Source organism: Lactuca sativa, chromosome 4, assembly GCF_002870075.4.
Source record: "Lactuca sativa cultivar Salinas chromosome 4, Lsat_Salinas_v11, whole genome shotgun sequence".
NCBI lineage: Eukaryota > Viridiplantae > Streptophyta > Magnoliopsida > Asterales > Asteraceae > Lactuca > Lactuca sativa.
This window is the reverse complement of record NC_056626.2, coordinates 26,657,711-26,669,052: the sequence shown is the minus strand read 5'-3', so window position 1 is coordinate 26,669,052 and position 11,342 is coordinate 26,657,711. Positions and strand designations below refer to the sequence as shown.

The 11,342-nt window shown below is 30.4% G+C and overlaps 1 long non-coding RNA gene across 1 annotated transcript; it reads left to right on the top strand.

The window, feature by feature from the left end:
• Positions 1-496: 496 nt before the first annotated feature.
• LOC128133793 (uncharacterized) lies at positions 497-2,366 on the top strand. The gene is made up of 2 exons (XR_008232093.1): positions 497-894; positions 968-2,366. It is a non-coding gene; the product is annotated as an uncharacterized LOC128133793 (long non-coding RNA).
• Positions 2,367-11,342: the final 8,976 nt, after the last annotated feature.

The following is an 11,342-nucleotide window of genomic DNA, read 5'->3' as shown; positions in this document are numbered from 1 at the left end:
TATCTGAAAAGGATGCTACACCTTTTGATTTCTTTATAAACTTGTTATACGCTTTAACAGTTGTTAATCATTGGTCCATATTATTAATATTAGTTATGGTTGACAAGGTTATATCATTTACTGTATTTATATAAAAAAAAAATAATACATATCGACATGTAATCCAAGTTACATATTCTCTAAAATCATATGTTAAGTTTTACTATATTACATTCTTATTTAGACAAAATAATAATACAATATTTATTTATACATAATACACTAAAAATGTTTTTAGACAAAACTGTAAGATTGGTCCCTGTGGTATTAAAAAAACTTTGGATAGAGTCCAAAAAGTTTTTTCACTTGCATAGAAGGTCCAAAATCAAAGCTTTTTGTTGTTTTTGGTCCAGAAAAACATAAAAAGACGGTTATACCCTTATTTATTTACTTTTACATTTTTTTAACATTTCAATACTAATAATAATAATAAAATGGATAAAACTCTATCTCTCTTACGTCTCTCTCTCTCTCTCACTAAAACCCCAAAATGGGGTAAAACTCTAATCTCTAATCTCTCTTACCCTTTCTCTCGATCCACAGGTCTGGTGATATGTTGAACAAGGTCATGATGTAAACAGAAGAGAACGATGAACATGGTTCTATTGAATCTGATTGTAACGTGCAAGTGGTACCTGATTTGAAGAACATGGGTGTGGAGATGATGGGTGGAGGTGGTTGCATCTAATGCTCGTGGCATGAACTTTGAAGGTGAAAACAGGGCTTTGATTGCCCAGTAACATTGATTTTCATTATAAATTTCAAGTAGAATCCTTTGAGGTATAGGAGCAAGATTTACTCAATTTTAACTTTCTTCGATCAACCATAAGTGGGTTTATCAAATTATCTGTAAAGGTATAATTGTTATTTCAACAACCATGAACAATCACCTTATTCTCTTTTGATGTTGTTAAAAAAACCTTGGCAGACGACGTTGTCACAAAATGTTGAGGATTACAGTGGGTTTGTTGCAAGGATCATTGTTGTAGGATCAAGTCAGTTAATGAAGGGGGTTTTGTGGAGTGGGGATGTGACTATAGATCGATTAAAATGGGGAAACGAGTTCTTGAAGAAGGGGATGAAGATGTAAGAGGGTGTAGCAACGGGGATTCTTTCTAGTGTTGTGAACGATCTTGATTCATCACAAGTTCTCTCATGAACTCCAAACCCAATAATAATTTCTTCAACTTTATCCCTAGTGAAATAATTTTCGAGTATACGAGATCCAAACCAGAAAGAAAAGGAGAGGATATCGGACATGAATGTGTCGATGATGGAATCGTTATCAGAGCACAAGGTCCGGGAGATCCAAATCAGAACACCAGATACAGTGGGTGTCTTGCGATTCGATGAGAGGTATAGAGTGCTTGGGTTTGGCAGATTTTGTGTTCGTCTGCGTGTGTATGTGTTTTGAGATCCCTGAATTAGGTTGAATTGGAGGATTGTTGATCGATTTAGTTTTAATGTGTTGGAGAAGAAACATTTCAATCGAGAGAGAGAGAGAGAGAGAGAGAGAGAGAGAGAGAGAGAGAGAGAGAGAGAGAGAGAGAGAGAGAGAGAGAGAGAGAGAGGATAATTATTTTCTTTTCCTTTTATTTTTAAATTAAAATAGTATTTGAAAAAATTAAAAAAATATATAAAAAAGAAAGTAAAGGGGTATAACCGTCTTTTCATGTTTTTTGAACCAAAAACACAAAAAAAAACTTTGATTTTAAACCTTCTATGCAAGTGAAAAACTTTTTAGATCGTATTCAAAGTTTTTTAAATATTACAGAGACCAATCTTGTAGTTTTGTCATGTTTTTAAATGTATAGTAGTGTGTAATGCTTCGTAAATAGTGTTCTTTTAATTTGAAAAACATTTAAGTTTTTATTTTTTTTTCAATTCCAAAAGCATAAAAAATGTGGGTGAAATGAAGAAGCTGACTTGGCGGTTGTGTATTGGATAAGATGATATGAAAAAGCGGAAATTTCTAGGGACCCACCCAGCTGGGATGAGCTGACTCAGGTTCGAGTTGATCCAACAAATTGGTAATTTAAGTCTGAGTCAGCACCATGAAATTTTGTGGCTAGTTGAGCTTTAGACGGCTGACACGCCCTTACGTGATTGTGGTCGGCGATTTTTTTTTATCTTTTTTCATTTCATTATAAATATTTTGTTTAAATATGTACTTTCTAGATCCAGCTAAGAAACGTATTTTATATTATTTAAAATGGTAATTATATCAGAAAAACACTACCATTACAAATCAATTATTGTAAAAAAAATACTAATAGCAAGCAAAAACTACTATAGGAAATCACAAAAATATTTTATATTAATTATTTTGACTATGTAAAACCATTCTTGATTTCAAATATCAATACCTAAATTTAATTGAATAATTAAAAAAAAATCATATTAGTTAACATACAATTAATATAAATATTCACGCCATGAAATACAACCATAAATGAAATCATTGTATGTGGTTTCACACATGCCAAGTATGGTTATCCTATGTTATAAGGTCGTTTTCATTACAGCAAAGAAAATGATATCCATGGTGCACTTTTTTCTCTTTTTCTTTTATTATTTTGTCAAAGTCATACCTATAATTTTTAACTCTAAACAAAATACTAGAATATAAATTTTCTATTTTTTTTTGGGACAATTGCATTTTAATACTAGTTAAAATCTAGAATAAGGAAACAATTACACAATAATAGCCAGAATTGGGACACAACTGATGATATTAAGATGTTTTTTGTTTTTTCTGAGACAAAATGTTTGCAGTCTGTGGACCACATCTGTAGACATCTGCAGTAGAAGAGGTGGACCAAACGTCTGCAGTCTGAAAAAAAAAGATTGTTTGTTTTTTTTTTAATATTTACAGACTACTAAAATAAACTGATTTTTTTAAGCTTCAAAGTGATTTTTTAATATTTTTATAACTTTGTTATAAATAATTAACGAATCTAGATCAATTTTTATGTATTATTATATAAAAATAAAAATAACAATGGTACGAATTAATGTATATATTTGATAAACCCAATAACTTTGGTTGCAAAGTTATAACTAAACATTATAATTAGTGATCAAAGAATTTGATACATAAATGAATGAAAATAAACTTCGATTTTTTCAATTAAATCTATTAAAAACATACCATAAATATTTTCTCGAAAAATTGACGATACTGTATTAAATAATGTTTTACACAATTTGGCAAAAAAATATAAGAATATATTATGATTTTTTTTATATTTATATAAACAACTTCAACGACTATTATTGTAATAAATCTTTGTTTATGAATTTGTCAAAAATATTATCGTCGAACGTTTTTTTTAAGTTTTGTAATTATTTTTTCAAATTGTTTATCATTAATAAAGTTAGAAAAAATATAAATTAAAAAAAAATAAAAATAATAATGATATATATGTTTTTTTAGACTAAAGATGTCTGAAGATGTTAGAAGACTCTGGTCCCCATCTACGCCAAAAAGAGGGCGCGCAGACATTTTTAGGTTTGCAATTTTCAAAAAAACAAACAGTCTGCAAAGGCTAATGACTGCGCGTGGTCTGCGCGGCGCAGATAGAAGAGGTCACGTAGATCTGCAGACAAAAAACAAACACTACCTAAGTTTTAGATCTATAAAATGTATCTTTCTCTTATTTTTGTACACAAGAAAGCACTTCAGCGACATTCAGCAACGTAGGGAGCTCGATATCGCACTAGCAAGCAATATTTTTCATAATCTAATAAAAAATCTTCAACAAAACAAATATTTTGCTATTTTAGTTTGTTTATTCAACCTTAGAAGCCGACCCGAATTTTTTATCTGTCATAAAGAATGATATGTCTAAAACTTTTAGTTATTGCCTTATTGGGATAAGTGTGGTGCTGTTAAATAAAAAATAGATCCGTTTTTAATTTATTAGATATTCGTTTATTAAATAATAATTTTAAACTTGGGTTTGCATTTAAAGTAAACCCTGTTCTTGGACATCTGGAATATTTAAGTTCAAAAGAAAGTGGTTGTAGCAGAAATATTCGTGCTAATCTATTAATTAAGAACCATCGCTAATTATAGAGTAAATAAAGTAACTTGAATACAAAGAATCTCTAAGAAATAAAACTAACCTTTCTTCGTTTAGAGAACAATTTATGTTTAATTTATCACTTATTTTAATAAAAGAATTTCCATTATAATCATCGGCTAAAAGGTTGTTTGGTATGATCAAAATTTTTAATATTTAAAATTTTAAAAGTCTTAATTTTAAAGATATGAAATTTAAGTTAGAGATATCACTAAGGCTGAAGGGTGTGGCTGCAGTCTGGGACTGTGGTTTGTGCCACCTGGACCGCACAAACCGCCCCCAGGCTGTGGTTTTCGCCGCACTGTGGCTGTAAAATACCGTGGTCTGTGATTAGTTGGTGGTATATTTGACGGTTGAATTCTTTTTTTTTTCTTTTGCCTTTCTTTCATATATATATATATATATATATATATATATATATATATATATATATATATATATATATATATATATATATATATATATATATATATATATATATATATATATATATATATATATATATATATATATATATAGGGTTTCACTATCTATTGTGTGCATGTATTACTGATTCTAGACCAATCATTTTAGCTATTTTAAGAAAGTAATTAATGTATATTACATGTTGAAGATATAATAGGTATTAATTACATCTTCTTCATTTAATAAGCATTAATTACTTTCTTAAAATAACTAAAATGATTGGTCCAGAATCAATCATGCAGGCACACAATAGATAGTGAAAACATTTGAACCTAACTCTCTCTCTCTCTCTCTCTCTTTCTCTCTCTCTCTCTCTCTCTCTATATATATATATATATATATATATATATATATATATATATATATATATATATATACACTTCATTTCTTTTTAACCACAATACAACCTCTTCTCTTTCAATCTTTTTAAAAAAAATCACCAATCTTTCTCAAAAATATCATCTTCTCTCGATATTAATTTGTTTTTTAAGTTTTTAAGATTATTTTAATGCCATGTTTGTTTGTTTGTATGTTTTTTTTTGTGTAATGCGATGTAACGTTTTTTGAATTTTTAATGTAATGTTTTTTTTTTTAATTTTCAAGTAATTTTATGTTTTTTTTTTATTAAAAAAGAAGTTTCAATTAAAATAGCTAAAAAAACGAAAAATAAATAAATAAATAAAAATGTGACACCACTCCCTTGGTGTGGCAAGAAACCACATTTGTGTGGTAAAAAATGACGTGACACTTATATGACGGGGGATGGAGTGCGGTTTCAGTGACATCATTCCCTCCAGCCTAAAAGAAAAATAGGAGATGGCAGTATGAAATAGAAAGAGAGGATAAAAAGTTTTTTGAATTAAGGTATTTTTGGAACATTTTTTTATAGATATAAGTTATTCTTTTAAAAATTAAGAGACGACCGAACAATGGCGAGAAAATTAAAAAGCTATCACACATTATAAATTTGAAAAATTTAAATTCTGCTTCTTAATTGAAAAATTAAAAAGCTACCAAACAACTTATAAATGTATAAACTCCAAATCCAATATATATAACTAAACAATATTTTTGTTAATAGTGAATGTTGGTTTGAAAAATGGATAATGACTTTAAAAGTAATATATTTTTCAATTTTTATACATTTGGTCTGAGTTTTTTTTGTCAATATTTACTCTTTTAACATGTTAAAATGTATAAATGCAGTTCTTATGATCGGCTACTCCAAGTTATTAGGGAAAAACGATTTAATAGGATAATATATTTCTCACTTTATATACATTTAGTCATTAATATTTTTTACACATTTAGTCGTTAATATTTTTTTGTTACAAGATAAGTTATTTTTGTTTTTGTACACATCTAGTACTTATGATCAGTTTCTTTAGTATGTCATCCCCAAATTCACGATCATTTTAAAAATTCTATTCATGCTTATTTAAAAACCAGAGTATCCTTTTTTTAAAAGTAGTATTGTAGAATTTGTTCCCAGAACACATAATAAATATATTATCAAAGCATTTCCGAAGAAATGTATTTTATTTATATCAAAACATTGAGATGTTATCATCAATACAAAAACATAAACATAAACAGATCTTACATTCATTTACGTTAATGATTTACATCACCTTTAATCTCTCAGTGTAATGTGTCTTCGTATCGACACATGTGATACAAATAAACCAAGTGGGTCAGGTCAGAAAATCTGGTGAGTACATAGGGTTTTCAACCCACAATAATATAATTATTATGTTTAATCATCAAACAATTAACCCAACTTCCCATCCCCGTTATCTTCTTCTTAAGGATCTACCCTAAGAATCATTTATTCTTCATTCATTCATTCCTAAGGATTTTCCTAAGGAATAGGTACGGAATCCATTGCTACCAGGGTTTATCAAACAGGCACTAAGTCCATAGTTGCCGATGTTATCTATTAGACACAACTTCTAATGTAATCTATTAGGCACTAAGTCCATAGTTGCCAATGTTCATCTATAAGACACTAAATCCATAGCTGCCAACGTTAATTTGTAAGGCACTAAGTCCATAGTTGCCAGTGTTCATTTAGAAGACACTAAATCCATAGTTGCCAACGTTCCTTCATAAGGCACTAAGTATATAGCTGTCAATGTTTATCTATATGGCACAAAGTCTATAGCTGCCAGTGTTCTACGAGACTATCATCAATTAGTCTGGTAGTTGTCACCTATACTGTCCTAAGTGACTACATCGTTGGTAAAATAACAATTCCAAAGTCGTGATATTCTATCTCTGCCTACTTCTTTTGTCACACTATGACGTCTTATTTTTTTTTTTTATCATACTATACCATCTTTCATCTATCATCATCTATATCATCTTTCATCTACCCATCTTTACCTAATATATTTATAGGTATAAAAATACATATAAAGTTTAAATCACAAAAAACATGTATATTGTTCATCTAGCATAGATATCAGGAACACAGATAATACACACATATAGCATGTATTAATATTAAATACTACATATATATGTGTAAGATGAAAGTAACTATGCACTCACTTGTTAAAGTGATGACTTGAAATTCGAGCATCGTTTCGCTTCTAAGAATCATCTTTTCCTTTGAAGAAACCTAGTATTATTATCACTAGATTTTAGTCTAATACTTATTGCGACTAATTATTAGTCTAGATTAATCATTAACTCAAACTCTACTTTCATGATCTATCAAGTAAGGAACTACCAAATATGATCATATCGGAGGTAGGGTCCGTTTGGTATACGAAGTATACTGTTTGGGAAAACTCACTTTAAACACCTTACTAAATTACAGCCTAGACATCATCCCCGTAAGTAGATCAATCAGTATAACGACTTGGAATTACTGATAAATCTTGTTTATAGGTTCATAATAATGATAATGAACTTAAACATAAATTATACTTAAATTATGGTAAGCATAACTTACTTACAAGGGGGTTTAGCGAGGAACCGGGCTCTGAGCGGGCAGAACTTTTGAGCCTAAATCTCTTCTTCTCAGAGCCTTCTGGCTCTTCGAGACTCGCTATTTTCTCCTAAGAAGGACTAGATAAAAGCCTTGAGGCTTTGGGGAGGTTTAAGAGAGAAGATGAGAGAAGGTGTGTGGAAATGAAAGTGATTTGCGCCTCTATTTATAGGTTGGAAATCAAGAAACACGGCATGTTAATGAGCCTAACATGTCATGTTGGGGTGCCAGGTGTCACCATCCGATGGTAAGGCGTGGGGAAGAAGCAGTGGCTCAGATCGCGCCACGTGTCACTCGCTGGTCACTTCAAAAACTAATTATCTTCTAAAATCCGTAACTTTCACATACAAGATCCGTTTTTGGCGTTCTTTATATCCACGCATAGATAACGATGTGATCTACAACATTCGTTTAGACTCTGTTAACTAATTTTGAATTTATTTTTAAAGTTATATTTTAACAGGCTTAGACGGTTAAAATGTGTTAAAAATTCATAACATTGTTATCTGACGTCCGTTTTTGGCTGTCTTTATATCGTTGAGTTCCTATGAATGAGATCTTCAATTCTCGTTTAGGTTGTGCCGGCTAAAAATCGATCGATCTAAAATTCCATTTCTGGGTTGTATACTACTATGTAAAACCTTAGAAAAATCGTAACTTCCTCTAACGAAGTCAGATTTGGACGTTCTTTTTATGTACGTTCTCAGTTTAACGTATACTACAATTTTAATTTAGATCACTAAGGCTAAAAAGTATTTTATCAAAAATTCATGTTTTACGATACACAGAGCCGTGCCAGTTTTGTCGCAAAACTTCGACGGGTTATAACTTCTTCATTTTAAGTCTAATTTTAGCATTCTTTATATGTACGGAATCCTTGTGACATATACTATACTTTGGTTAAGATTATTTATTCTAAATAATCTTCTATCAAAAAGTCATTTTTAATGCTTATTGTCTCTAAATTGACTTGCCTGAATCTGCGAGCGTTTACATTTTGGTTATTCTCACAGTTTCTTACGTGAGACAATCATTAATGCGGTGTTTTGAGCTGTCGATGCTTATGTCCATTGCAACATCGACTGCTTGGTTACTTAGGTCTTGTGTTCTGAACGTCATAACTTCTTCATACGATCTCAGATTTTAACGAACTTTATATACTTATGTTTGTGTTTGAGTTTACTACAACTTTCATTTATATTACTTATGTTAAAAAGTAATATATTTTTATTTACGAACTTTATATCCATATGTTTTTTTATTAATGTAAGTAAAATATATTACATTTTAACAGAACACAAGACCTAAGCAACCAAACAATCCAGACCGCGATGGACATAAACATCAACAACCCCAAAAACTCATTAATGATTGTCCACGTAAGATGTTGTGATAAAAACCTAAATAAATAAGTCATAAGTAATAAATGTGTACAAAAACTAAAATGACTTATTTTATATATATATATATATATATATATATATATATATATATATATATATGACTTAATAGGGTAATAAATTTCTCACTTTGTACACATTTAGTTCTTAACATTTTTTTTTATAAATTTAGTCCTTAATATATATATATATATATATATATATATATATATATATATATATATATATATATATATATATTAAGGACTAAATTAAAAGATATATATTAACAACTAAATGTGTACAAAGTGAGAAATATATTACTCTATTAAGTCATTTTTTCCGAGTAGCCGGTCATAAGGGACGTAACATGTACAATTTAACAAGTTAAATGGGTAAATGTGGATGAAAAAAACGCAGTGACCAAATGTATACAAATCGAAAATATATTACCCTTTTAAGTCATTATCCTTTTTGAAAATACCACATTAGACCACAGGGAGTGTAGCGGGAAGGATGAGTGGGAACATTTCTCCTACCTCGGAACACAATATCGAGGGTGCGGGAATTGCAATGTAGGAACTGAGTGAGGGGAGGCGTCCCCGCCTCTTCTCTCTCCACTTGATTCGTGGCCCTTTTTTTCTAATATCTGTTGGCAATGGTTGTTTTTCAAATATTTACTTTTTTCCCCTTAATAACAGCTTGATTTCAAATATATATATATATATATATATATATATATATATATATATATGTGTGTGTGTATATATATATGTGTGTGTGTGTTTACCGTTTCACACATCTATAAATACTTCAGTACTTTCACATTCAAATTCACACATTCTTCTATCAATTTCTCTCTGTTTTCTTTAAAAAAAATGAATCCCAACAATCCAACCTCAAATTCCGATAGAAGAAAAAGAAACCAATGTTTCGAGTTCAAGCTCCCTAATTCAAAACATTTTTGATATCGATTCATCTCAAAGGGTTTATCATCAACCAACTTGATGTCGCCATTCAATCTCATCCACAATTTCAATACCAAAGTGTTAGACAATTCTACCTCGTGCAAGTGCCAAATGTTCCTTCAAATATGTTCACAAACTTTGTCGTTTTTCTCGATCAACTGTCACCAAATCAACCTCAAAGTCAAACCCCACTCCATCAATCTCAAACCCAAAGCCAAACACCACTCTTTCACTCTCAACTATAATACCAAAGCATTGATGAGTCGAAGGACGAAATTGTATAGGAAACTCAACCCCTTACCCCCCACCACGCCGCAAAGGAAACAAATGGCGTAAGAGACTACAAGGCAGAGGTCGATAGCATGGACTCCCCAAGAAGAGTTGGTGTTGACAAAAGTTTGGGTTGACATTTTGGAGGATTCAACGAAGGGAAATGCATAACTGGGAGATCATTTTTTGGATTCACATTCTTGAGAGATTTTGCATGGAGTTAGGTAAAGGAAATGAAGAGTACCATACCAAACACCAAATAAATTTAAAGTTTTGAGAAATAGAAAAGTCGTTTAAAAAATTAATGGGTTGTACACCAACCTAAAAACCTAAAGGAGGAGCGGTCAAGGAGATGGAGAAATTCTTTAAAAGGCTTTGCATTGTTTTTTTGTGAGGAAACGGGAAAGATATTCAAGTCGTACGAGTGTTGGAAATTGTTAATTCTTAGTCCAAGGTGGAAAAAATACGAACGAGACAATATACTAGAAGGAGGACAATCAAAAAGAACAAAAACAGGCTCTAGTGGATACACAACTTCTTCTGATGCTCGTGTCAGGCCATATTTAAATGCGGATGACGAACTCGAGCTAGAAGAAATTGTTCGTCCGATGGGTAGGAACAAAACAAATTGGAAGGGGGAAGGGGACTTCTTCCGGTGCATCGGATTTCAGCATTGACACATACGAAATGCGGAAAATGGCGACGACATTTGACCAATACAATTTAAATTTCGTGGAACTTTTGACATTCGACAAAGAAAAAGAAATTGAAAAAAGGAGCGTGCAAAAAGGCAAAAAATAGAAGATATGAAGTTTTGATGGAAAACACCGATCATCTTTCGGGACTAACCAATGAGCTATTTTGAAGAAGAAAGACAAGATCATGAAAAAATATTTCCCTTACTTCGTTTTGTTTTTGGTTTTTCTTTTTCTTTTTCTTTTTTTTTTTTTTTTTTTTTTTTTTTTTTTTTTTTAAATTTAAGTTGTATTTGTGTAGATCTTGGTTGTGTCTTAGGTTTTTTTTAATCTTTGTTTATTTTTATATGATTTTTATTTTAAGTAGTGAAGTATTTTTATTTTAATTAATTTTTGTGTTTATTAATCATTTTTTAAAAATTATATTTATTTTTTGAATTATAAAT